Source organism: Mirounga leonina, unplaced genomic scaffold (genome assembly GCF_011800145.1).
Source record: "Mirounga leonina isolate KUSES-001 unplaced genomic scaffold, KU_Mleo_1.0 Mir_176, whole genome shotgun sequence".
Taxonomy (NCBI): Eukaryota; Metazoa; Chordata; class Mammalia; order Carnivora; family Phocidae; genus Mirounga; species Mirounga leonina.
In genome coordinates this window covers 55,773,293-55,795,536 of record NW_023270454.1, presented here as the reverse complement: position 1 = coordinate 55,795,536, position 22,244 = coordinate 55,773,293, and positions in this window count along the sequence as shown.

Genomic DNA, 22,244 nt, shown 5'->3' with positions numbered 1-22,244 from the left:
TTATTTTGCAAGTCTGTTAGGAAACATTACTTCTCTTAGATATATAGAGTGGAATTACTGTGTTTAACGTTATTAGAAACTGCAAACAAATTTATGCAATGTGATGGAATCATTCCTACTTCACAAACAATATATGAGTGTGCCTGTTGTTCCACATTTTTTTAAACAACTATGCTTACCAAAATCCTGTTTTGCCTAATGTTAATATAATATATATACATTTTGACAACTAGAGCCTTTTTCTGACTGGTAGAATATTACAACTTGTTTTAAAAAATTATGAATTATGCGTTCACTGAAACCAATTCCATGTTTTCCAATTTAGCAAGAACATGATTTTCTTACACGTGCCATGCTCTGCCATCTACGTACTTGCACTATCACTGCAAACACACGTAATTTACCCTAATGTGAAATCCTTAATTGAATTTATAATAGCACATGTAATAATGTCATATATCAGTCAATAGAATGGTCCTCTAAAAGTAGAGGTTTGATTCTATGATTTGCAATGGGAAAATTTTAATTATTGTTTCAATAATTGATCTTATTTTCTATTGGAAGCATCTAAAGATGCAGATTTAAAACTTTCCAAGTTCTTCTGTTAAGGAGTTCACAACTGTTGCATCATTTTCTGTATATCCACACATAAAAAACAACTCTGAATAAGGGTGCCTGGGTGGTTCAGTTGATTAAGCGATCAACTCTTGATTTCGGCTCAGGTCATAACCTCAGGGTTGTGAGATTGAGCCCTACCTTGGGCTCTGTGCTGGGCATGGAGCCTGCTTGGGATTCTCTCTCTCCCTCTACCCCTCCCATTGCCCCCGCCCCAACCTCCTGCATGCACACACTTTCTAAAAACAAAACAAAAAACAAACAACAAAAAACAAAACCTCTGTATACAAAATGAATAAATTTTTTTTAAAGTTGTCATTTGATCTACATCAAAAGTCATGCAGACAAAATGCTACTGAAATACACCCCCTGGGGGCACCTGGGTGGCTCAGTCAGTTAAGGCCTGCCTTTGGCTTAGGTCATGATCCCAGAGTCCTGGGATCGAGCCCCACGTCAGACTCCTTGCTCAGCGGGGAGCCTGCTTCTCCCTCTCCCTCTGCTCCCCTGCCCCTGCTCTCTGGCTCCCTCTCTCTCTACCTCAAATAAATAAAATCTTTAAAATAAATAAACAAACAAACCCTCTGCAGTAGGCCATATTGAATTGTTGCTGTGATCTTCTCTAAATAATTACAACAATTAAAGTACTGGCTTGTGCCTCTTAGGAAGCAACCTGGTTTTTGCATTATCACTGCAGCCCCTATACTGGTTGATTAATGTCAACAAATACTTTGTCAAGTTATAGAAACTATCATCAACTTCCTTGAGAAACTGAATTTCATTAAGTTTTTCATTATACAGGCATTTAGATTTTAAGCATCTTACTGTGGAAAGGATCTATTACAACAGTAAAAATGTAACTAAGTAATACATACACACATATATTGCGTAGGGGGACAGGGAGGACTGGTCAACTTACATATATTTAACTGCATGTTAAAATAAGAACTCCATTTATTGCCTGTGCATCTCACATACTACCAGTGGAAGCTATGACAGAAGCTCAAAGAACAAGATGGTAGTTAGCAAACCTATTTTAATACAAATTAATACTTCGTTAAGACTGAAAAATCTAGGGGCGCCCGGGTGACTCAGTCATTAAGCGGCTGCCTTCGGCCCAGGTCATGATCCCAGAGGCCTGGGATCGAGCCCCGCGTCAGGCTCCCTGCTCACAGGAAGCCTGCTTCTACCTCTCCCACTCCCCCTGCTTGTGTTCCTGCTCTCACTACCTCTGTCGAATAAATAAATAAAATCTTTAAAAAAAAAAAAAAAGACTGAAAAATCTAGGACAAATGACAAATTAAGTATCAGGATAATTAGCAAAAATAAGGATTACCAGAGCAGACCCAATTGTAAAGTTACCATATTTATACACACACAGACACATACACATATATTTATATACATACATACATATATATATACACAATTATAGGCTTGCCTTATACAGTATATAACCATATGACCATAGCAAAAATGCTCAAAGTATTCTTTGTAAGTTTGACAGAACTGCTCGACACCCATTTATCACACATGTTTCTTGTATGCTTTAACCTACAATTTCCCACACTTCCCATCACTAGGATTATAGCACACTGGCACCTTCATGATTTCTTAGGCAATAGCACATCCTCATGCTCTCAGGGAATGCCCTTATGCTATCTCCTTTAGAAGTTAAATACTGAGTGTCTTGGCAGCCCAGGCCCTTTACCGTGGATCCTTGATTACTAGAATGTGCTGGCTTTTACTCCCCAGGCATCTGGATGGGACCGCTTACCCCCTTGCTCATGCTCTTCAGTGATCCCAGCCTCAAGACGACGGGCCGTTTTAATGAACACAAAGGCCTCACCGTAGCAACCCTGTGCTGGTGAGGGATTAAGCACCATGATGGTATCCAGGTTCTCACTTTCTCACCTTGGGTCACACTTGACTAAAAGGCTACCAGGACAGCTAATGGTCTGGTTTCCAGTCTTCCTACGAGAGCACAAATCCCAAGCTACCTCAACCTGTCTTATCCCCTTTTCTTCAACCCATTGATGAGGGGCTTCTCTGGGACTGCCTACCTCCCTCCAACCCACCAACAGATGCACATATTTTTATAGATATTAGACAAATTTCCTAGGCTCAATCGTTGTGAAGGGGAAGGGAAATTAGTTCTAGGGGCCCTTTTCTCCTCAGTTGCTTTTATCTACCCAACATCACATCTTGTTGATTATAATTTTTTTTGTAGCAAATGTTCCCTCTCCATACTTTATGGGACTCCTGCAGCAGCAAGGAACTCCAGGTTGTCTGTATTTAGGTATGTGGAAGTACTATGTAAGAGCAAGTCCTGCTTGGCTGTCAATAGTGGACACATTTTTGGTGATGCTAAAAATAAGCAGTACAGTGGCGTTTTTTTGTGTGTGTGTGGTCTAAGGAGGAAGGACTCTACATAGCAGCATTGGACGTGATAACTGGATTTCTGTCATTTTCCCAGCAGGAGTGCCTGGCAGGCGGCTGGGGTCCTCGGTTGTTTCCTTCCTAATAAAATAAAAAACAGGTCACCAAAAACAAAACAAAACAAAACACCTCTTACCACCACTGAGAATCAGAGATAGCTGTCTCTAACCATGTACAGCTGAGAGCACTTCATTTTATCAGCAAACATTCTGTTTCCTTTGAAAGAGAAGTTTAGTTACTTTGTATCTACAAAGGGCTGTGGAGGGAGGATGGGGGCAGTGGGGGGAGACTGGTCAACTTCCAAGTTTAACTATGTTAAAATAAGAACTCTGTTTACTGTCAATGCATCTCAAAATTACCAGCTGAAACTGTAACAGAAGTTCAAAGAACAATGTGGGGATTACAAACTCATCCAAACTTATTTTAATAAAATTAGTACTTTAAGATTGAAAAATCTAGGGAAAATGACAAGCTAAATAGAATACCAGGATAAGTGGCAAAAATAGGGATTACCAGGGCAAACACACACAGCTGTAAAGTTACCCTATGCATAGCATCTGCCTGGTAGTACTTTTTTCTTTATAGACACAAAAAACAGTCCTCATTAATGAAAGCCTATTTTGACTATCTCCCCTAATGCTCCCCAAAAAATCTACATTAAATAACTTATCTTAAAATACACAATTTGAGTTGACCTAACTACTAAATAGAAATAAGCCCAAATGCCCAGTTTAATGTCTGACCACTAAAACAGATTGCTTCAATGGACAGTCTGAGAAACAGATTAAAAACTAATGATAAATAGGTGGTTGTGTGTTTTAAAATGACCCAGCTATAGAACATGAACTGCCCAGAAAGGTGAGGTCCATGAAGACTAGATAGAGGTGGAATGATATCTGGCAATTTTCAACATTAGCCTGGATTGTATTACCCTTTTTTGTTGAACAGAGCCACAAAGCAAAGTTTGCCATTTGTCAGAAGTTACACCAGTTAAGAATATCATTTTGAATGCTCTAATGTTGCGAGGAATCTGTTACATTAAAAAAAAAAAGTTTTTCAACTGCTCCTTCCAACTAGCCAAGGAGATCTGTGATGCCTCAGAGCTGCCCCATCATGGTTGGGATGTGCAGACAGCTCGCTGCAAGTCTTTGGCAGCAACCCGCAAATCTGTGCTGAAGGGGGATTGTTTCAAAGTAGCTGTCGCTTTATTTTTGTTGTTTCTCCAAATACCCAGTTTGCAGCAGCATCTGCTGTCTCAGCTCAGACGGTCCAAACAGATGTGCCATTACCTCATGTGATGAGCACACCCCGTGAACACAGTGCCTGTTCCTCCTTGGCAGGTAGTCCGAGGCGCTTTGTTTAAACCCAGTTGTAAAAATGGCTTGAATCCACCAGGGAATGGGAACTAATGAGAGGCAATTTTCTCTGCAAACTTGGGGAGGAGGAGAATGCAGTCCTTCTGAGTCCACGGTTTTATTAGTATTTCCATTTCAGCAAGAGGTGCTTTCGACACAGCTTTCAAATTACCACTGAATTTATCAAGCCCATTTTACTTGATGTTGATGCGTTTGGTGAAGCAGATCAGATGACTTCAGGGGTTCTAAATACATAGTGAGTGTGAAGTGCGAGCAGTCAAACTGCGGTATCTTCAGGCTTTGTGTCCTTTGTGCATAAAGTTAGTAAGCAAGGGGCACAAGCAGCCGCTCTATAGGAGGGGTGCAGTATTGCCTATGGAATGCCGTTCTCCCCCCACCCCTGTAAATGAGTACAATGATCATTTTTCACATACACTGTTTTTTTGTTGTTGTTTTGAAAGATTTTATTTATTTGACAGAGAGAGCGTGCGCACATAAGCAGGGGAAGCGGCAGGCAGAGGGAGAGGGAGAAGCAGGCTCCCCGCAGAGCAGGGAGCCGGATGCGGGGCTCGATCCCAGGACTCTGGGATTACGACCTGAGCCGAAGGCAGACGCTTAACCCACCGAGCCACACAGGCGCCCCTGCACTAACTGTTGGGGAAATAATTTATTACCACCACCGTTCTCTCCGCTCTCTCCTGTAAGCTCATCCTACAAAGTTCCTCAGTATACTGAGAAGATAAACCTATTTGCTCATCCTTTTGGCAGCAGAGTAGTTGGACTCGGGCAATGTGGGAAAATGGTTTACTCTCTGTAGGCAATGTACTATGTGGTTTTATATACATGTTCTCATTTAAATTTTATACAACGTAACAGTTGTATATTACTGAGTTTTACTAATGTGGAAACTGACACTAAGTATCTTCTACAACTTCATACCTAGAAATTGGCAGAGAAATATTAAAATTCAGTTTTATCCAACTCCAAATTACATTTCCTTTCTACCATGCCATCAGCCAGGCAAGGAAGTTTTGCCATATTACTTACAAACTCTGGACCTCAATTTTTTTTCTTCATAACCTGGTTATTTTATAGACGAAATGAAAAATACAAACATGCACACAGACACATGCACACACAAATGCAAAAACACAGGCTCACATTCATGAACATATTGCTTAGCCTAGAATCTGAAGCATAAGTGATCAATATATGGTAGCTAATTACAAATACTATAAACATGAAATTGAAAGGTGTTAATAACTACTAACCACTTAACACTTATCCATCCTAATGGTTGTCTGAACTTAAAACAAGTGGCCTAAAAAGAGAATTATTTATCCCCAAATAATGATAAAGATGGTCTCTTTGGCCACTTGGCTATTGAGTACAGACGATTTTTGGACTAGGGATGCTTCCCTCTAGGGGGCGCACTGAATACATCACTGCAGTGGCCTTCCCATTGGCACAGCACCAACAATGATGGCCTTAGGCCCAGAGGCTCCTTTTGGACGATTGAGCAGAGGTTGTCTACAGTCAAGGGGTTGGTGGAAAACTTATTTTCTGTTTTGTTTCTTTAGCATAGGGGTGTTGATCATGGGCTTTAAAGCAATTTAGTTGTATAATCTTGAATAAGTCATTCAACCGTACTAACCTGAAACTTCTTTTTTACACTGATAGGAAAAAAACTACGTGTCCATATAAAATGTCTAACATAATAGTACCTAAAACATAACCAGTATTCAGTAAATGTTGGCTATTATTTTTGTTTACTAATACTATTATCACTACTACTACTAATGATAAAACAGTTCTTTTATTTCCGTGATATTAGTTCCTTTTACAGCTGTAAACTTTTTTAAATGGGTCAAATACTAATAGGAATTAAAATTACCTAAGAAAGAGAGAAATGAAGTTTTGTTTTGTTTTTTTACGAAAGCAGGTATAACTGCAACGTAATTGTAATATTTTACAATCATATAGCCTATGGCAAAAGGCCTAAACATGGCTGGAAGCAACAGACAAAATTACACAGTAACACACATATTCAGTAATGAGAATTTTAAAAATTAAAGTTATTGTGAGGATTTTTCCCTTCAGTTGGCCAATGAGAGAGTGCTAGAAAGGAAGGAAAGAAGGAAGGAAGGACCTACAATTAACTTTTTTTTGTTGTTTATTTAATGTTTGCTTGACAAGGTGTTTTGAATGATTTGCAGCTGTGTCTTCAAGAACTTCAGACACCTCTGGAAGGTATCTAATAATAATTTAGTTTAAGACCGTTTTTTTATGAAATATGACATAAGTGAAGCCCAAGGAACCAACTGATTTTCCAAAGATGTTTGTTGAAGGGATGTGAAAGGCAAAGAGACATTTAGCCGGGTGAAGAGATTTGGGGGTAATTTTTAAAATGACTTTCAAAATAATGTGGGTTTTTGTGTTTTCATTATCAGAGAAAAGAATCACACACATACCCAGTTTAAATATAAGTTGTTATATGCACACCGCTGAGATATTTGGAGTTAAATTGAGAAAAGCAGTTTTTCCAGTTAAGATAATATACTTATTTCACTACCATTAATTCCGTTCCGTGCAGAGAATAGTATGAAGCCAATGTTTTGGGTTTTGTTTTGTAATGTTTCTGTGGCAAGTTTCCTTCCATATAGAGTAAAATAGAAACACTGTCAAAATTCATCAGTGGTCAACAGGCAATTTCATACTTCAAAAATAATTTTTAGCTAAAAAAAAAAAAAAAACCACCAAAAAACACCTAGATTACATCTTCCGCCATTGAATACACCCATTTATCCTTCCTCTTTTTTTTTCTTTGAGCCTCAGTATTGTGCTGAATTATGGACATGGAATATAACCACAATTTTTTTAAAAATTGTGTTAAATGAAGGAAATATTACAAAGCAGTTTTTTCCTCACTGTAACATGCAAAGAAAAAGTCAACAAATGGTATGGTTTTTATAAAGAATGCTAACATAAAGACACAGTTCCACCAATCTTTATTTTATGATGAATTTTGTTTGATTTTTCCATTTAAATTATAATTAGAGGTAGAGTTATAAAGGTGAAAACTTTGTCACCTTAGAAAATAGGGCATTTTGTCACTCAGATTTCAGTATGCAAGATTAATAGCCTCTACTTTGGTTCCTTATAAGCTTTTTCTCCAATGCAATAACAAAGGCATTTATTTTATATACATATTCATACTTGTAAATACAACACTCCTCTTCCTTTAAAGATTACACAGAATTTCAAAACTTGGTTTGGTCATGGATCTTACCTATTATGAGCAAAAGGAAAAAGGAAAAACTTGCACTTAATTCAAAGCAAATATATAAACATTTAACATTAAATTATCTGTGTCACTTTTTCCAAGAAATTTAAAAGGAAAGTGTGGAGTAAATAAGCATAGTGGGTAAATATGGTAGAAATGAAAAAAAAAAAAAAAGAATGAGAGATTATTACAGAAATTCAAGTCAGGGTCAAAATTAAGAAAAGGCAGGCGCCTGGGTGGCTCAGTTGGTTAAGGGACTGCCTTCAGCTCAGGTCATGATCCTGGAGTCCCGGGATCGAGTCCCGCATCGGGCTCCCTGCTCGGCAGGGAGTCTGCTTCTCCCTCTGACCCTCCCCCCTCTCATGTGCTCTCTCTCTCTCTCATTCTGTCTCAAATAAATAAATAAATAAATCTTTTAAAAAAATTAAGAAAAGGCAAAGGCCTGGTTGAACTTGTAGCGGCAATAGGCCCAGGACAAGTTTCTAAATAGTCCGTATTATGAGGAGTAAAACTTGAAAGAGATTTGCCTTTTCTGGTATTTGATGGTGGCAGAAAGCTTTCCTTCTCCTTGCAATTTGCTGGTATAGTCACAAATATAATTTGTTACCAATTATCACAAGAACTATTTTCTTTCTAAAGAGAGCACAAGACTCCCCACTGCATTTTTACCGGCATACTTTGATTCTTTTTTCAACTGAGCCTTCCTAGGCCTATGAATGTGGCCAGTTCTTGTCCTTCCAGTTCCTCCTCTTCCCACTTCTTTGTCTTTCATAAGTGAGTACTCTCTTCCAACAAGCAAGGATCCCTTCCTGGCATCACAGCGTTTTTTCTAACAGCCTATAATAAGCCACCAAGATTTTCCCTTTGGGGGCGCCTGGGTGGCTCTGTCTGACTCTTGATTTCAGCTCAGGTCATGATCTCAGGGTCCTGGGATTGAGCCCCACATTGGGCTCCCTGCTCACGGGGAGTCCGCTTGAAGCTTCTCGCCCGCTGCTCTTCCCCACATTCACATATGTGTGCACGCGCTCTCTAATAAATCTTTAAAAAAAAAAAAAAAAGACTTTGTAGCACACATTTTTTGGACAGGTTGGTCTGAACAACAAAAAACAAAACAAACAAACAAATGAATTGTAAGATTGTAATATTTAAATTGTGGGCCAGGTAGGAAAGAGAAATCCTCAGTGAGAAAAGAGGGAGGAGCATCCCCCTAGAGACAATGCAACAAATATTGATCACCTACTTTGTTTGGTAAAGTGCCTTCTTGTAGCTTACAATATAGGTATAAAGAACAGTCATTAAGCAATTAAAGGAAGTATGATAAACTATGCCACAAAAATACATTGCAGGATGGGTATATATAGTGGGGCATTACCTACTTTAGGAATTAAGGAAGTGACATTTAAACTGACCCCTGGAAAAGGATAGGACAAAGTGAAGAGGAAAGGGAATCAAGTTCCTGTTTGCCAAAATTCAAAGCTAAGACAGGCACCTATATTCTCAAATGCAGAAGAAAAATTTAATGTTACGCTTTTGACTTTGGGGATGTTAACAAACTTTAAAAAAATTAAAACTTCAAATTCAATTTTACTGTAAGTAATGAATGAAACACAATTCTCATTCCATCTTTGGGCCATTGCCCCTTCCTGACTGCCTGCCCTCATTCCCCCATTTTCATGCTTCAGATTATCCGTCTCAGCATTCCTAAACCTTGCCACTCCTTTCTCAATTCCCATTCCTCTCTTACTATAGTGGGCTATAGTTGCTTAAGTAAAACAAAAGATTTTTATAAAAATCACCAAGAATTTGCATTACAAATTACATTCAAAGTTACCACAGCATTTTTTATGTCCATACAAATTGTTGTAAACAACAGAAAGAAAAGGCTACTTTTCTGAAAGAATTCTATAGTTATAAGCATTTTGTTGGTTTGTTTCCCTTAGAGGTAGCCAGATTGAAAAGATAGAAGGTATAAAAGGATGAGAACTCACAGCTAAATTAGAAGGATGTTAAGTGACTTTTTTCTATGTCAAATTGTAATATGTAAGTCAACAATCAGATCTAATACTAAATCATAATTTCATGATTTTTTAAATTCTAAAATAGCCCAGTTTGCCTTTTTTACATTCCTTCATTTCATTCTGCTTACTGCATTCCCTACTCTATCATGCCAGCATGGTTTACTGCCTACATTTTTTTTTCTCCCAGATTCATAAATAGTACTGCTGAGCAAATTAGACTTTCCTACTTGTAGTATAAGCCAAGAATTAAAATCAATAAGAACAACTTTGGGCCAAAAGTATGATTCCCCAATGAAAGCACATACTCAAATGATATTTTCCAAAAATTCTCAGCTTGGAAAACCAAGAAAAATGCAAAGTAATTTATGGGAAGAAGAATCTTTAGTATTCGACATTGAACATTTTAATTAGAAATGCATATGGGCCATATGTTAAAACTATATTTCAATGTCTATCCAAAGAAACCACAGTATCTACCAGGATATAATTTGAAAAGAGGGATAAATTGTCTTTTCATCTTTTAAAAATTCTTTAGAATCTCTGGAGAGGATATATACAATTCAAGTAGATTTGGGTTAATGTAGTTGGAGTCTTACATCTATATATTATCTCAAGCTTTCATGTTGCAAGTAAGGCACTTCTATTCACATCTCCAAGGGTTTGCTAAAGAATGTATACAACAAGCTTTTTTTCACATGCAAAGCTCTATGGATACATGTAATGATATTTCTCCCTATCGAAGTATCTTAGAAAATTAAGAATCTATGTTTAAATGTTTATATCAATATAATCACACAGTAATCAAAGTGCGAAGGATTCAACTTTTTCATAAGCATCATAGTAAAATTTACTGAATTCAGTAATGTTTTTGAATCTGAATTCTGTCAAACCAACCTTGCATCTATTCGATGACATGCTAGTTACAAGGTGGGTTCTGGCAGTGACTTCAAGGTGAAAGGCTTTGAGATTCTAGTTTATCATCTTTAAGATTATGATGTTATATACAGTTGTTTGCCAAGATTCCTTTCTTCTAACAATATCAACCAATTTATGAACATAAAAGCTTTTTGTCATAACTAAGGGCTCACCATTTGCATCAAAATTATCTAGCATAATTGATAAAAACACCAATTCTCGAATCCCACCCAATCCTACTAAATTGGAGTCTTGAGAAATAGATTTAAAAAAAAAATCTACGTCTTATATAAACACTCCAGGGAATTCTTCCCTATAGTTCAATAACTACTAATATATAGTAGATTATTCTGATCATTGTAGAGCATCCCATTGTATTAGGTTTATTTTTCAAATCTACTTAATAACAAGGGAAAAAAGCCTTTTGTTTACATAGAGATTTATAATTACAACTTGAGTGTTTGTTTTTTTCTCCATGCCCAGAACTCTTTTCCACTTCATACTGGAAGAGAAATTACAAAGAAGAAATAGGCCATAGATCTTCTTGAAGTCCATCAGAAATATCTGCATTAGCAAATTAGGAACAAATATTATTAGAATAACAAACTCAGGTGAGAAAAATTCTGATCTTTGTATCTAATGTTGAAGTAGTTACTGTCAGAGAAAATAAGCTTTTGTAGTTAGTATAAAACATCTGATCCATCAGATATCCCATTCTGGTACAAACCAGCACAGTGTAAAAATAGTAAGTGGACAGGAAAGAAGAGAGTAGATCACACCCAAGCACAGAACAGAGACTCTTCCATTCATCTTATTTGGTTAAAAGTTTTACCAACATCATCGTGAAATGACAGATCTTCAAATGTATTTTCTATTAACAATAGTTTGCCTTGTATGCATTTTATGACTGGTATATGGATAGAGTTTTAACATCCTAATCTTCAAAATCAGATAATAGTTCCCCCTAGTGTTCCTGTTTTTGCTCTGGACAAACAAGCCTACTTACATGACAGAAAATCTTTAGGACTCATAACTACCATGAAATATTGGAGAACACATAACTCAGGTATCTGGTCATAGTCTTTGATTTCAAACTGCCATAATAAAATAAAAAAATAATAAACACTGAACCCACAAGTAGAGGTTTAGCTCTGCAACAAACATGATAGAATACATTGGTGCATTAACATACTGGGGAGATGGGAGGAGAGCAGTTTGCAAAACCAGACCACATAGGAGCCAAATCTCCATCAGGGGGCTGGTGAGAGAAGCCAGACAGATTTGGTTTAGATGATAGAAGGGTGAGGCCAGGATGTCAAAATGAGCTATGGATGGGACACCTGCTTAACCCTCACACATAAGCACACACACAGAACACACGTCCAACTACACAGATATGTGCTAAAATGGAGCCTGTGCACTCTGAGAATCAACGTGTTGAGAGGGCTGTGGTAAGTCTTGAGCCTAATGATGTCCGATCATCTTTTCTATGCCCCTCCCACTTTGAAAGACCTGGGTTTTAGAGGGAAAGCTATTTCCTTTCTTTATGGAGAGAGAGGTGCAAGAATATTGAGAACCCAGTGCAGGGATTAATATACTAAAAGGTCTTGGTAGTGGTGTGAGCAATAGCTCAAGCCCCCAAAGTGTATACTTTATGAGAAGCAAAAGAACTTCTGAGTAGAGAGTAGTGAGACTTTGTGTCAGAGGACACTTAGGTAACGATGAGGCGCATGAATGCAGGGGCTATATAGCCACTTGCCTCCCTGCATGCCTCTTCCCCAGGACAAGCTCCACAGCTGAGCTACCAGAGTGAACCCCCGGCCCTAAAGAGGCCCTCCTCCTGGCACTAACTGCAGAAAGCCTAGCTGCAGCTGCCATATAGTTATAGCAACCTCAGTCACGGCACCCCCGCCTGTGCGGCGCCCACGCACCCACAGCTGCTCAGTTTTGGAAAGCTTTGACAGTGAATCCTTCTGCCAGCCTCTTTGCCACAAGGCTATCAAGCAGAGGCCTGGGGCCTTCTCCCCTTTCCCTGTCCCCCCACTACTGCACCCAGAGTGGTGGCGTCTGGCCAGGCACCGGCACACTTTGCGAGGGGCTGGTACCACCGGTGTCCAGAAGTGCAGGAAGAGCTTTGTGCACTGCTGGCTCCCAAAGCCTCCACACCCTGCATACAGGTGGGTGTCCCTTCCAATGTCCTGACTGTGAGAAGTGCTGCAGATGAAAGGAATACCTGATCAACCACCTGCAGCTCCACACCAGGAAGTGGCCCTTCCACTGTGCCAAGTGCAGCCTCAGCTTCATAGTCCAGACAAGTTTCGTCAAGAATCAGCAGAAGCACACTAGGAAGGCAAAAAAGCACACCACCGGCTCCCGTCCCAACCCTCCTGGACCCCAGGCCAAGTCTGACCGAGGAGAGAGCAGTGTGGGGCTCTCTATGTAGAAGGCACTTGGCAGAGCCTTCTGATCCTCGAGGACTTCAAGTGAGGGGCTACCTAGCCCCTGAGACTCAGGCCTATCATCAGAAACTGCCATGAACATAACAGGTCACCCAGAGAACCACACAGCATCCCTTGCACACGTCTCCACACCTCACATCAGGATCAGATGTGCTGGGTCATGTGGTAATGACCAAGGTGTGGTTACTCATGACTCAGACCTGTACCAGTTGGGCTGAGACCTGAAGATCACCAAGTCAACCCTACTTTGTTTTATACTGATCGCTCATTAAAATGACTGATGTGAAGATAGGGTTTTTTGTTTTTTGTTTTTTGTTTTCCCTGTTAGTACCGATCGGCAACCTAGGATAATGACAGTGGTTTTGATGGACACGGAGAAATGCTTTCAAAATCCCATTTCATGGAAGAATTTGTTGCCCTGGCTGCAGGGACTGCGATCAGCAGACATTCTTCAGTTGTCAGCCCTTTTAGGGATTGTCTCAGCTACAGAGAGCTGCCTTTTCCAAGGTCATATCATTGCCAGAGCTACATCCAATGACTGCTGGAGGCAAGAGTAAAAATACCCAGCCATTTGAACTGCTGAGGCATTAAAATGATGTCAAGATCAAACAAACCTCTGCTTATTGAGGACTTATTCGGTGGTAACATGCAGTAATCAATGATAGCTGCTCTGATGGACACTCTAAAGGGCCACCTGTGTCTTCAGAGCTCCAAGTGGGTAGGGCGGAGCTGTCAGACCTTGGTTATTGCTCATCTTCTTCCTCAGCCCAATCCTTCTTTTACCTACCTTCCCAGAGTATTAATTCTTAGGACCGTACCCTAGAAAATATCTGCACATTTAACTTCATCTCAGAGTCTGATTCCTACAGACCCAACCTGTGACATTTGATAATAAGAGTGGTCCAAGAAAGCAGGCAATCAGATGGGTCTCAGAGCTCGATCATTTTGATGCCATCACCAACTGGCGCCAAAGACCCATCACCTGTGATAGGTAAGCACAGGATAGTCCCTGGCACAAGGCATTGGTTCAAGCTGTTAAAGATTCACTTGTAAATCGGAACAATATGTCAGTCAAAAGGAGTGCACAGGGCGCCTGGGTGGCTCAGTTGGTTAAGCGACTGCCTTCGGCTTGGGTCATGATCCTGGAGTCCCGGGATCGAGTCCCGCATCGGGCTCCCTGCTCAGCATGGGGTCTGCTTCTCCCTCTGCCCTCTTCCCTCTCGTGCTCTCTGTCTCTCATTCTCTCTCGCTCTCAAATAAATTAAAAAAAAAAAAGGAGTGCACAATTTGTCAGTTGTTGGAAACATATGGAGAAAATAGTAAAATTAAGAAAAATAAAATTAATTTGGGCTAAACTCAAAGTATGCTTTACAAGAAGATAACAAAAAGCTTGGGACCAAATAACAGACACCTGAAAGCCAGTGGCAGCATCTGAAACCACCCAAACCCCACCCTCAGCCAGTAGACTATATCAAAAACAGTATTGCCGTGGAGGAGGAGGAAAGGGATGGAAATTTGTGTCCCCATTAAGGATTTAAAAAATTCCAGAGTGTAGGTCCCTCCGCATCTCTAGTTCACCAGTCTATTTCCTACATAAACTAGAAAGATACTGTAGAATTAAAATAGACCATGACAAACTTAACCAAGTAATAGCGCCAATTGCAGCCACCTTGCCAGGTATAGTATATTTTCTAGAGTGATTATACGGTCTTCTGGACATGGCATATAGCCACTGATTTGGTGAATGTATTCTTTGCTATAACACTATCAGTAAATGAGTCTCAACTAAAGCTTCATAATCACATGAAACAGACAAAAGGATGCATTTACAGTTTTGCCCCAGGGCTGCATTAACTCCGCAGTGGTGTGTCATAATATAGTCCAAAGAGATCTGAACTACCTGGACAGAGCAGCACAATGACCCACTACTAGGGGCTTTGTTGAGGCACATGTATTACAGAGATGAGGATTCAGGATCTGCCACATCAGAGTATTTTTAAGGATCCAGGGGTCATGGGCATGCCAGGAAAAATATTTCATCTTGCACTTCTCATTTTAAAATCATCTTTTATCTTCTCATAACCCTGAGAATAAAATCCAAATTCCTTCCTGTGTCTTAAAAAACGAAACTAAACAAAAAAGCTATAATGACCTAGAGCCTGCCTTTCCTCTGAATTTCTCTTAAAAACTCCTCCTTGCTTCAGGACACTTGTATTAGTTTTCTACTACAGTGTAACAAGTTATCACAAATTAGCTACTTAAAATAATACCTGTTTATTACCTTACAGATTCAGTAGGTCAGAGGTCTCAGCATGGCATAACTAAGCTCACTGGTCAGGTCTCCACAAAGCTGAAAGCAAGGTGTCAGCTGGGGCTGTGTTCTCATCTGGAGCTTGAGCCCTCCATCCAATTCATTTAATTTGTAGGCAGAATTTAGACTCTGTGGTCATAGGCCTTGATTCCCCACTTCTTGCTGGCTGGTACATAGCAGTGCTCTCAGCAGCTAGAAGCCACTCTCAGCTCCTATCCATGCAACTCCTGCATAGGCAGTACATAAATAACATGGCTGCTTGCTTGCTTGCTTTTGCTTGCTTGCTTTCAGGTTGATAGGAAAACCTGTGCTTCTTAAAATAATTCTAGATTCTTTTTAAGGGCCCATTTAATTAGGTCAGGCCCATCTAAGGAATCCCCCTTTCTTAGAGTCAGCTGATTAGGGAGTTCACAGCAGCACCTACTTTAGTGTTTGATTGGATAATTGAGAGAAGGTGTGTGTACACCATGGGGTGAGAATCTTGGGGGATATCTTAGAATTCTGCCTATCACAGTGATCAAGACCAAGGCTTGCCTAAGACTATTCATCTTAAAACTGAAAACATCTCACATCCCAGGAACCCGCTCACTCCTGAGCAAAACTTGTCCTACTAAATTCCTATTGTGTTGACCTTCTTTGGTTCCTCAAAAACATCTAGCCCATTTTTCCTTAAGGATTTAACATTAGTGGTTGTACCTGTAATGTATTTTCTTCTTGGCATTCACATTTCATATTAAATGTCATCTGCAGAGCTTATATTCTCTGGAGAGTAGGCAGCAAATAAAGAATAGTCATAATCAATTAGTAATATATCATATGTTAGAGGATGAGAAATTTTATTGGAAAATGATGGAACAAGCTAATGGGGATAGTAGTGTTGCAATTCTAAATGGAGTGTCAGGGTGTACCCTTTTGAAAAGGTGACATCTGAGCAAATATTTGAAGGGAGTAAGGGCATTCATTAACCAGGTGGATTTGTGGGGGGGTTGTATTCCACACAGAAGGAACAGCTGGTTGATGCCGCACATAATCAACAATATGCAAAGAAGAAAATGCAACACAAGTGGAGTGAGGAAAAGCATACTAGGAGATGAGTTCAGAGATGTAATGGACAACCACATCGTGTAAGTCCTCATAGAATATTGTTAAGATTTTGGCTACTGAGATGAGAAGACACTGGGAAACTTCGATCAGAAGAGGAACATGACCTGACTCAAATTTTACAAGATTCCCTCTGGCTTCTATGTTGAGAATAGACTGGGGATGGAGGAAAGGAGGAATTAGGGGCCTGAGCATTTATGGTGATTGACTGTAGTTTGTTAACAGTGTAAGCAATGAAAAGTGACGAATGCAGATATAGTCACAAATCGACTCATGCAATTATGAAGGATTCCTTTTGTGTGTCAACTAGATTGGCCACAGATTACACATTATTTCTGGGTGTGTCTGCGAGGATGTTTCTGAAAGAGATTAGCATTTGAATTAGTAGATTGCCTTCCCAGTGTGGATGGGCATCATCCAATCTGTTGAGGGCTTGAACAGAACAAAAGATGGAAGAAGGAGTATTTCGGCCCTTCTTGCCTGACTGCTTCAGCTGAGACCTTGATCGCCTGCACTCAGCATCCTGCTTGCAGGCCTTCATACCTGTGGCTGGAATCTATTATCATTGGCTCTCCTGGTTCTTAGGTCTCAAAATAAATTAACCGGCTTTCCTGTGTCTCCAGCCTGCAGACAGCAGATGGTGGGACTTCTCTGTTTCATAATTGCATGAGTCGATTTGTCATAATAAATTTCTCTATACATATAGACAGATAGGGATATAGGTCCTACTGGTTCTGTTCCCCTAGAGAACCCTGACTAATAGACTCAGCCAAAGTGTTATGTAAAGGTCAAAGCCTTGCTAGGGAAAATGTGGGATCTTGCAACATGAGATGGGGAGGTTTGGATGTATGCACCTGGGGATTTTGGCTCTGCAGACCCTTCAAACCCCCCTAGGTTTACAGAGGTGGCCCACCCTTCTCTTGTTAAGAGCTAGCATTTCTACCACGCTGAATGATGTCACAGGTCACCCTCCCACACCTCCACCCCCTGCCATGTAACAGATGAACCCCTCAGGAGCTTCTCCTAATACCTTCTCTGGCTTCCTCCAGTGCTACATCTCTTCCTAACCTGTCTGGAGAGGGGCTGGGCCTCCTAAGTGATGAAACAGACTGTATAACCAGAATTGTAAGAATTTGTTAGTTTGTACAAGCAGGAGCCAAGAAAACACTCCTAGGTTTGGAATTTGAGGATGGCTACTTAAGGGGGTTAGAACGTGAGCCTGGACAAAAATGAATTCACTTGGGCTCACTGTTCCGGGGACACAGAGTTTAACACCCTGGAAAGGACCCCAGGGGGTGGAGCAAACTCCCTACTAGGGTGGTTTTCAGAGTCTTGGAAAAAACAAGGCCTGTGCTCAATGAAGTGGAAATGCCTGAGTTACGTAACAGATGGCAGAGAAAGGAATAAAGGGGCTGGGGTCAGTGGATATGCTAGAATGGATATACGTAAAAGGCAAGGAAACCCACCTGACCCATCCGTAGGAGGGATGCGAGGATGTGCCATTCACCAAGGGCCTTAGGCATGCTCTGGTAAGGGGTGCGATGCACCTCATTCCAGTGACAAAGCTCAGGATCCTAAAGAAGTTCACTGGCAGCTCGCCTCTGCAGACTGGGGCTGAAGACAGTCTCAACTGCCACAGAGCTGGGCTCATTAACTTCCATGGGAATGATACCCCCACTAACAGAAGCCAGGTGGCACTATTTAATCACCAGAAGCCAGGAGGCTGCACTTGTAATAATTGCAAGGCAAGGTCAGTGGAGACACCAAAGGGGTGTTATCCTCAGGGAGTTGTGGAGATGGTTAATAGAGCATAGCGTCCCCAGGGACAAAACAGATGAGCTGTCAAGAAGGGTGCTGCTTAGCCTCTATAACCAAAAAAGGCAAAAATGCAGGAGCAGAGGGATGGGGGCAATTGCCCCCATAAAAAGTAACGAGCTCTTGTTCATTTCCCTGAGGCAGCTTTCAAATCTGGAACCTATTGACTAAAGAAGTGGCCTCCCCCCTGGAAGAAAAAGCCTCGCAGCAATTACAGATTGTAATGATTTTCCCAGTCCTTCTCTCAAGGGAAGCTATGACCCAGGTCACTGTACAGTGAAGTAGGAGGAATATGGAAACAGCAGGAGAACTGGGGTCTGAGTAGACATTAAGGTATCATCATGGCATAAAGTAGGAGCTTATTGGAACCCTATAATAAATGGAGTCTTGGCTAAAGTCCAGGTCACAGTGGACACATAGGACTGACCAAATGTTCCTTTCTCCAACACCCAAGTGTAAAATTTGAATTCTTCTACTTTGTGATTAGAATAATTCCCCACGTCCTTAGCGTAGAGGGAAGAATACTCATAGTAGGTAAGGCCAAGTGGAAACCTATGAAACTGCCCTCCCCCAAACAAGATAGTAAATAAAAAAGAATATTGCATCTCAGGATAGAGAAGGGGGTGGGATGGTAGAAATTAACAACACTATTAATGACGTGAAGAATTAAGAGGTGATGGTCCCAATCATAACTGCATTTAATTTGCCAGTCTGGTCCATGGAGAAACTGTATATATCCTTAAGAATGATTTTTGGCTACTACAGGCTTAGCCAAGGAACATCTCTGATTGCTGTTGTTGTGCCAAATACCGCACATTTACAGTCTTCCTCAGAGCTGTGTTAATGCTCTGCCCTCCATCACTAAATAGTACAAAGAGATCTGAACCACCTGAATATCACCAGGGTATCCCACTGATCAGTTACATTGATGACACCATAACCAACTGGGCCGAACAAGCAAGATATGGCTAGTACACTGGAGACCTCGGTAAGACATATGTGCTTCGTGAATTGAATGTTAAGACCTAGGAAGAAGATTCAGAGGTATGCCACGTTAGTGAAATTTAAGAGTGCAATAGTCAGGGCCTGCCCAGAAATCTCCTCCAAAATAAGAGGCAAATTATTGCATCTTACGTCTCCTAGCACAAAGAAGGAAGCAAAGTGCCTAGTAGGCTTCTTCGGATCATGAAATCACATACCTAGGAATACTGCCCCAGCCCATATACTAGGTAAAATGGAAGGCTGCCAAATTTGAGCTGGTCCCAAAGTAGTACAAAGCTCTGGAGATGGTCCAGGATACAGTGCAAACAGCCCTGCCTCTTAGGCCAAGCAATTGAGCAGACCCTATCTTGTGGAGGTCCGAGTGGTGGGCAAAGATGCAGTATGGCACCTATAGCAAACAAGAAGATCACAATGCAGGCCCCTGGGAATCTGCAGCAAGGCCATAGGACAGAACTATATACCTTGTGAGAAACAGCTCCAGGCATGCTGTTGTTCCTTAGTAGAGATGGATACTTGACACAGGGAAAGCCTGCCCTGACAAATCATGTGGTCCGATGGGCCCAACAATTCATCATAAAATGGAAATGGTATATCTGAAATTAAGCCCAAGCTCTCAGATTTTGTTATAGGTTAAAAGCCTTAGTTTTTATTTTCTTCCATGTGCAACAAACATTACAAGTGTTTTTTTATTGATAACGATCAGGTCATTATCTTTTAGAAGCTGATGTTAAACACAGTTGTATTAATTAATCTAAGGAACATTTAAAATTATCTTTAATATGTGGGACTTTTTGTAGTATGCATTGTCAAGATAAACTAGACAAATGTTGCTAAGGTATTTGTCAATACTTACAAAATACGCAATAGTTATATACAGTTCTCAACATGTTTTATACTGATAGATTTGTACATTTGGTGCCTTGCACGATCTCACAATAGCTCTGTTAAGAGCTAAGTACTTGTTTAAGAGAAATCATTCTCCAAAATTCTAAGATATCCAAAAGTAAAGAAATACTTACATTTTAGTATAGATTACATAATGAAATATTATATAACCATTTGAAAACATGTTTTTAAAGAAAATTAATGGGGGGGGTGCCTGGATGGCTCAGTCAGTTGGGCATCTGACTCTTGATGTCCTCTCAGGTCATGATCTCAGGGTCGTGGGTTACAGCCCACACCAGGCTCCATACCCAGTATGGAATCTGTTTGTCCTCTCCCTCTGATCCTCCCCATGCCCTGCTTGCGTGCGTCTCTCTCAAGTAAATAAATAAATAAATAAATAAATAAATAAATAAATAATTTTTTTTAAAAAAAAGAAAATTAAATGGTAATGGTATGAATAATTCTCATGGGACAATATCAAATTAAAATAATCTAAACGTGCAACTTATATAATTATATTTATGTGTTTAAATATCTTTCTTTTCCATATATTCTAAAATGAATATTTTATAATATGAAAAACAAATATATATTACATTAATATGTGATGAATTATTTTCTCTGAAGTTACTGTGGAATTATTGAAGTTATATCATCTCTTATATTCATATATCATAAAGTTTTATCTACTATCTAGAACCTGATGACAGTAAATGGCATCATAACTTTCTCCACATAGTTTTACCAAGTATCCATTTTGCTCAAAATGTCTTCATTATAATAATGCATAATATATAATAATAACACTACACATTTACTCAAACAGAAGCCCTGTGCTGAGAACACACAAAGCATTGTGATCATACTAAGGACAGCACCAAGAATCTATTGCTAAAAGACACGTACTTCCTGCCCAAAAACAAAATAACAAAATGCTATAAATGAAGTCAATCTCTAGAGAATAGGGGCGCCGGGGTGGCTCAGTCGTTAAGCATCTATCTGCCTTTGGCTCAGGTTATGATCCCAGGGTCCTGGGATGGAGCCCGCATCTGGCTCCCTGCTCAGTGGGGAGTCTACTTCTCCCTCTCCCATTCCCCCTGTTTGTGTTTCCTCTCACTGTCTCTATCTCTGTCAAATAAGTAAATAATCTTAAAAAAAATCTCTAAAGAATAAAATGTATAAGGATATATATATATAAGACATATATATGTATCTTGCAACTCTGCTTAGCATGTTCAATCTTCTAGGTTTTTGTGCTAATAATTATAATACCTATTTTTTTTAAAGATTTTATTTATTTATTTGAGAGAGAGAATGAGATAGAGAGAGAGCATGAGAGGGGGGAGGGTCAGAGAGAGAAGCAGACTCCCTGCTGAGCAGGGAGCCCGACGTGGGACTCGATTCCAGGACTCCAGGATCATGACCTGAGCCGAAGGCAGTCGCTTAACCAACTGAGCCACCCAGGCACCCTATAATGCCTATTTTAATATTCTTGTCTATTAATTCTAATATCTGTGTCAGCTGTGCTTTGGTTTCAAATGTTCAATTTTTCTCCTTGGTGTGTTTCATATTTTCCTGCCTTTTTTTCATGCCTGATAATTTTCATTGGATGTCAGACATTGTAAATTTAACCTTGTTTGATGCTAGATATATTTTTTTTTTATTTCCCTATACATATTCTTGAGTTTTGTTCTGGGACACAGTTACGCTACTTGGAAACCGTTTGATTCTTCCTGACATTTCTTTTAAGATTTTTTTTAGGTAGGATAAGAGTAGCATTTCTTCTAAAGCTGATCATTTCCATTTACTGAGGTTTGATTTTATCCCTTCTAAAAAAGATATGTTGAATTCCAATACCCAGTACCTCAGAATGTGACATCATTGGGAAATGCGGTCTTTGCAGATTTAAACAAGTGAAAATGAGGTCACTATTGTAGGTCCTAATATGACTGATACCAATATAAAAAAGGGAAGTTTGGATTCAGACACCACAGGAATAAGATGGCCATGCTAAATTACTGGCAGGGATTGGAGTTATGCTGCCCTGAG